The sequence below is a fragment of the Solanum tuberosum genome, unplaced genomic scaffold (genome assembly GCF_000226075.1).
Source record: "Solanum tuberosum cultivar DM 1-3 516 R44 unplaced genomic scaffold, SolTub_3.0 scf00058, whole genome shotgun sequence".
Classification (NCBI taxonomy): domain Eukaryota; kingdom Viridiplantae; phylum Streptophyta; class Magnoliopsida; order Solanales; family Solanaceae; genus Solanum; species Solanum tuberosum.
In genome coordinates this window covers 994,030-1,001,185 of record NW_006238982.1, presented here as the reverse complement: position 1 = coordinate 1,001,185, position 7,156 = coordinate 994,030, and the positions used below count along the sequence as shown (strand labels likewise).

Genomic DNA, 7,156 nt, shown 5'->3' with positions numbered 1-7,156 from the left:
TAAAAACCATTAATAATCATTAATAACCATATAAATCATCATTTAAAACCTTTTTATGCAAGAACCCATGCTAGAATCGAAATAGGTTTTTGTGTGTATTTGAAAAACCTTGAAAACCTTTTGATTGGGCTCCTTGAAAGAAAGACTAATCAAGGATAAAGGATCCCCATACCTCTAAGTTGAAAACCCACGAAAATTGAAGAAGAAGCACTCAAAATCTTCAACCCTAGCTCCAACTCCTCTTCTTCCTTGAGTTAGAGAAAAATATAGAAAGAAAGACTTTGGAATTTCTAATTTGAAGAATATAGTTATAGCCCTCAATTAAATGATCTAATATACCTAAAATAATAAAAACAACTTAAAATAAATGCCCAAACATTTTAATTAGCCAAGGGGGAAATTTGCCAACCCTTTATACAAGTTTATCAACTACTAACACGCATGTGAAGCTCTAATTATCCTATTTCATTTGAGGGTCGTTACAGTTATAATCATCTAGAATAAAAACTGAGTTTGTCCTGAATTACTCAACAAGTGAGATTAAAATTTGTCCAGTAGATGCTCACTGTTATCTCCATTTTGAAGTCTATGAATACTGTTCAGTGTAGTACTAGTTCTTTTTCTTATCTAGTAGTATATTGAAAGATACTTTATAGCAGTGTGGACGCTAATTCTTTCTCTTTTTCATTTCCTTCACAGGTTTCTAAATATCAGGATGTAAACTTTCTTTCTGTAGTGTTCGTAAAATTATTTCGCCTTATGATTCATGATCCGCTATCTGTATTCAACTGACACTGGTTGAAGTTTTATGTACTGTTTTTTGTTTATTATGACATGGAGAGAAGAAAACCAGAAGTTCTAACATTTGAAGTATTTGGTTGTCTACAATTTTCTTCTGGAAAAAATGATTCTCTGACATAAAATATTGAACATTTTCACTTCTCCTGATTTTTTTTTCTCTGATATAATATAGAGCCACCTTAGATACAATTTAGTAGGTAATATATTTGACGGTCGCAAAGGATTCAAATAGCTATTGCAAGAATGAACTGATGCTAAAGCTTAAGCTCTGGTTAGTTTAGGAATATTCCAAGTACATGACATGCAAAATTTCTATACGTAATCCCTTTGAAGAGTAATAGATTCTACCCTGCGTTCCTTTACCTTTTACAACTTCTACGACTATTTAGGTGAGTCATAGTTTATTACCTTTCATAAACTTCCTTTGTTGGTTTAAAATTGCATTACCTGCGGCTGCCAGAGACCTGCGATTACATATTCTGTTGTGAAAACTGTGTATGTTACCATGCATTCACTCACATTTTCTTTTGTCAGCAATGTCATTATACTTTAAACGGGTATGCTATGCAATTTGATCAAGTATAGTTGACATGTTTCTAGTATAGAGATATCTTGTATAGTGAAGTCATAACTTTTCGTTCTTTTATTTTTTGTTTGATGTATATTTTATATTCTAGAAGAGCTGCATGGTTTATCTAAATAACTGGTTGACTTTTACCTACTTTTAATGCATTTTCAGGTTCCTTCGATTACCTCGGTGAAGATATACCCATAGATGATATAGATGATACAGAGGATTTCAAAGAGGTTGACCTGGAATATGCTCAAGAAAGATGAATCTTAAGCTCAGATCTTGGTACTTATTTTTTGTTGGTTCCTTATAACAGTTGTGATTTATTTCTGCCTGTCAATAAATTTATGTAAAAGGTTGTTCCCAGAGAACCGCCGCTATAAAGGGTAAATGAAAGCTGCAGTTTTAGCAATTTTAATGGGAAGCTTCACTTCACAGAATTGTTTGACATTTGAAACGTTGCCCCTTTCTCATTGTTTTGGCCATTTTTAGACCTTAGCATACTTTTGCTCTCACCTTGCTGTGCCGAACCTTTCAGACAATGGGTGGGTGGTGATTAAGCCTTTGCAAGAGTTGATAACTAATTTCATCACCTTTGTCTGGATCACCAAACCCTTACTGGTATTTGAAGTAGTGCTGGTTTAATACCAATAGTGGAATGTTACGATTTTCTTATATTGGCACAGCTGAATTGCATGCTCTCTTATAGTTTTCCTAGGTAGTGCACAATATCTTAGAGTAAGATGGAAGTTGTAGGCAACATCATCACATGAGAGGACATTCTTATTAATGTTCCTCGTGATTTTGCCAATATGAGCCAATGACTGTATTATGGGGAACCAAAAAAACCATCTCAATTCTGTTCGTGGATAAAAGGTATGATAGAAAGAAATCATTTTACCATGGATCCAATTGCAGGGATTGATTGGCTTTAAGGATCGTTGATTGTGCCCAGCAAAATGGACCAAAATCTATGTTCATTGGCAGTGCTTCTGGGTCATCCAATGAACTCCTAAAAGGTATATAAATATGAGTATTTTCAGTTTTATTCATGTTTATAGTCATCCATTTAGTTTTACACGACTGAAGCATAATTAAGTTGGAATTCACCACCTACTGCATCAGTTGTTTTCCTGTCCTGCTGAAAAGTTGTGTTATGATTGGCTCTGATTACTGTTACTGTATTATTGTACTGCATGAATTGTGGTATTATGTGGGAGAAAATAAAATTTGTTTGTATTATAGCGAAGGCATGTGGTAGAGACTGGTGAGTTTAATTTCACGACAATTTTGGTCTTTGTGAAGATCAGACTACTAATGCCCCATCTTTAGAAATGTAGGTCATGAATCTGATGTTCAATAAATCTAACTTTTGCTGATATAATATGTCAAGTAGATAAGAATCCCCCCTCCCTTCCCACGCGAAGCATGACTGTTGATGTTAAGCTATTAGAACCAATTATTTTGCTGTGATACAAATATTTTTGGGCCTGTCAAGGAAATATTATGTTCTCTCCAAATATGGTCTTAGATAATTCTTGCCTCATGAATTTAACTTTTGAGGTTTGAGTTTTAGGTACAAGGCCTCTTCTTTTATTAAACTTAAAAGCCGTAAAATGAAGCCATGTGAAAAGTGAGTTGATACAGAATTGAAGCTGGTTTTGGAGATCAATGTAGATTCAAAAGAGGGTTGTAAGTAATGTGTAATTCTGAAAATGTTAAATATTCACTTATTTATATTATTGCAGATTCCTCATTCGTTCCTTAACTAGGGAGGAAAACTGATTGGCTAAAATGGGCATCAGACTTGGTGAAACTGAAAACTTTTTACTTTTTTCATTAGACTAACCATCTCCATTTGGACTTGAAAGAGACAATATTTCCCGTGGTTGTAATTTGTAGCATGATGCAGTAAGTGTATTCACTTTCCTATTAGCAAGTGTGAGGAAAAAAAGGAAGTCAAAATTAATTAATTTAACAACTGTCAATTCTTAATTAGATAATATAATAATTAATAAAATTAATCAACTAAAATCACACACACAAATACAAACACTCTCTCTCATCTCTAACCCTTCTTTAACTCAGTCGGCTGCCTTGGCTATCAATACAAGAAAGAATTTATCTTTTCATATTTTCATTTTTAATTCACAAAATACTTTTCAGTAGCAACACCATTAAAATCTTCCCCTAATTTTAGACAGAACAATAAAAGAAAGAAAAAAGAACACTTCAGTTTCTTCACCTCGGCGGAAAATATTTTTAGTTCGACCTCGAAAGATAAAATTGCAACTTTCATCGGAGACATCTTTTCGTTTACAGTAGAAATCGAAGTTTCTTGATTGCAATTGAAAGTGGGTATTAGAATTTGAGATTTTTCAAGAAAAAATTCATTTTCAAATTCATCAACAAATGCAATTGAGAACCGACGAAAAAATAACTATCTTCAGAGATAACGATAATAGCTAACTTATCAAATTCAATAACAATCAATTTTGTGCAAATAGATGATCAGAAAGACATTAAAAAAAAAAGGGCAAAGGTTGGTGTATATGGTGTGGTGTGGTGTGGTAGAGATGAAGGTGGACTGAAGAAAATGAGCCATCTAGGAACATTTTCTGGGAATAGTGAAGAAAAAAGAAGAAAGAAGATTTAGGAAGAAGGAGAATGAAGATGAGATTTGGTAATGGTTATTAAGGAAAGAATGGTGGAGAAAAATTGGAATGATTATTTTTTTATTATTCTGAAAAAATAGGCGCGTGTATTACACTAGGCAACACAGATTTGGGGGTGACGTTTTAAGGGTGTTAATATCTTAGTTTAAAATATTTCAGGGGGGTAATAGGACTCCCGTAAAGTATTGGTGTGTAGTTGATAATGGGGTAATAGATTGAGGGGGCATTTGGCCATTTTCTCAAGAAAAAATATAATAAAAAATGAATTAGTACTTAGTTAATAACTACTCCCTTGTCCTTGTCCTTAGTTACTTGTCCACATTTCCTTTTTTAGTTGTCCCTAATTACTTGTCCATTTTGACAAATAAAGAACTAATAATTTATTTATTTTACCTATTGTACGCTCAATTAATTACTTTGAAAAATGTAGAACTTCTTGAATATCTTAAGTTTTTAATTCACCCACTTCATAATTAATAAGGGTAAAATGGTAAACTCATTATGTCAATTATTGTTTTCTTAATATGTGTGTCAATTCAAAAGTGGATAAGTAAGTAGGAACAAAGGGAGTACATAATAAGATAGAATTTTGAATAATAAAACATAAGGTTTTAATTAAAGCATCATAGATATCTTCTACTTCTTCCTATTCATATTATACGACGTTTTCCGCTTGTACTTACCACATATACATTTTCTTATTCTTAAAAGTTAAATATGTTTTAACAAAATTATCTTAAATTACTATAATACCCTATTTAAAACACCTATGTATATCTATTTGAGTAGCATATATTCTATTGAAAAGTTGTGACTTTGCTGATAAGTTTTGACTTTTTCGATGAGTTGTGACTTTTTTAAAAGGTTGTGACTTTTCCGATAAGTTGTGACTTTTACAAAGGATTGTGACTTTTCCAAAGAATTGTCACTGTTTCGAAGGGTCAGAATTTTCAGATAAGGCACAATAACCACATGTTCATACTACCCTTTATTGACTATAAATAGAAGAATTTTCTCTCATTTTTAATCTTTTACTCTTCTTCTTCTTACACTTAAAAAAAAAATTCATGTGATTTATTGTCGTTGAGTGAGTTTGATGATCAGTGGAATTTGAAGTACCACTATTTTGATGAAGTATATCATTTTATCCTAAGTGGATATATTCCAGAACCTCAAATACTTGAGAAAAATAATTTTTAGTGATATAATAATTGTTTTCTTTTTTTTGCTTCATATATACAGTAGTATGTAATGTTCCACTATATGAAGCTAACGTGGAATAATCTAAATTCATTTGTTTTTGTTTACAATTTCTCATGTGATGCAGATATGTGCTCTGAATATCTTTTTTCAAAAATTATTGAACTTCTCATTAGTTAGAGAATTGTCACGAGTTCGAGTTGTTTTGTTGATACTCAAGACATAAAAATGACTTTATTTACAGTGATATTTAGTTACTACTATATATACATTTTCTTTTCATTTTACTTATTTACTTTTTTTTTTGTATTTCTATAATTTAGCCGAATGAAAATTCATTACATTTATATTTTATAACGACACTGGATTGAAGGATGTGTTAGTTTAATTTTTATTTTCTTATTTAACTTCTATTTTTCTGAGATAAATATTTTTATTATGTGAAAATATCTATATATAGATATATATAACTGGGTAGGTGTTTGTATTTAAATTAAAGTTATATATGTCCCGAAAGTATCATCAAGTTGACAAGATCTTTGAACTTCAAAAATTATTATTTTTAAAAGTTTTGATTTCTTATTTTTAAAATTAAAAAAAAAATCATAGAAAATAGAAAATAGAAAATTATGCGAATCATTTAAAAATTATCATTTGCAAAATAAATTTTATATTATGTAATATGAAATAAACGTTCAAGTTGCAATGCATGGAAAGCTTTAAGGTGGAAACTTGGATTGTCATTTTTCCCCTACACTATATTAAAATCTAATTAATTGTCTAAATAAACAATAAAATTAATTAGAAGTCCTATTTATTTAAGTAAATACAAAAATTAATAAGAAATTCAGCTATTGCACTTTAATTCTTTAGTTATGACATTATAAGTTTTCTTAGTTATTACTAATTATTGCAAATGGTATTCATACATTTTTACATTCTTTTGTTACAACATAATGAGTTCCGTCAATTATAGATCACACATGATTGAATAAATTGAAAATCATTTACAAGAATATGAACAATATCTTTGTTGGTGTAAGGTAAACATGTTATTATATATATGATTTCACAGATTGAATATATTTTTATGTTTAATTTTAGTTTATCAATGAAAAAAATTGAAAGTCAAATAACTATCTTTCATTTATGTACTTATTCAATCGAGAAGTCAAATATGAGAACCAACAACAAGAACATCATCTATTTATGCACCTTATAAAATAAAAATTAATGTACATAAAAAAAAAGTTCTAAAAATGAAATGTAGTTTTTAAAATATGTTCATATGACATCTAAATTTTTTTAATACAAATACTTATTTTTTAAAATATATATACTATTAAGTTGGAATAACTAGTCCTTAATAAAATTGTACCTATGTAATAAGATTTTCTTAGTATATCAATTTACTTATTTAAATAAGGGTATCTTTTTTAATAATGGTTTAAATCACACACGGCAGAAATTATTGTTATCCACTTTAACTTTGCAGGAATCCTACAAGATAATAATAGCTCAATTGAATCACGCGCAATCTATTTACGCATCCTCTATCACTTCTTGCAAGAAGCTTATGAAGAAGTTAGGGAATCCAGTGGTCCGCCATAACTTCCGCCAAGCCAAAAAAGTAGCAGACTTTTTGTGCAAAACGGGTACTAAGCTAACACTGTCCTCACAACCTACTATCATGTTCACTCCACCGGATCCAGTCGTAGCTCTAATCCAAGCAGACCAGTCAGGAATAGAAACTACTAAACTAGTACTAAGGATTACTTGTAATTGTTGACACCCAATTTTGACCCTCCCCGATAATAATCAATTTCCTAGCACTACTAAAAAAACAGTGAATACCGACCTAAAAATTACCGACCTCAAATAGAAGTCGGTAATTTCCGACCTCCGGAGG

The 7,156-nt window shown here is 30.7% G+C and overlaps 1 long non-coding RNA gene across 1 annotated transcript; it reads left to right on the top strand.

The window, feature by feature from the left end:
- The first annotated feature begins 842 nt into the window (after positions 1-842).
- On the top strand, positions 843-3,196 carry LOC102584248 (uncharacterized). The gene is made up of 3 exons (XR_367072.2): positions 843-1,657; positions 2,291-2,391; positions 3,121-3,196. It is a non-coding gene; the product is annotated as an uncharacterized lncRNA (long non-coding RNA).
- The last annotated feature ends 3,960 nt before the right edge of the window (positions 3,197-7,156 follow it).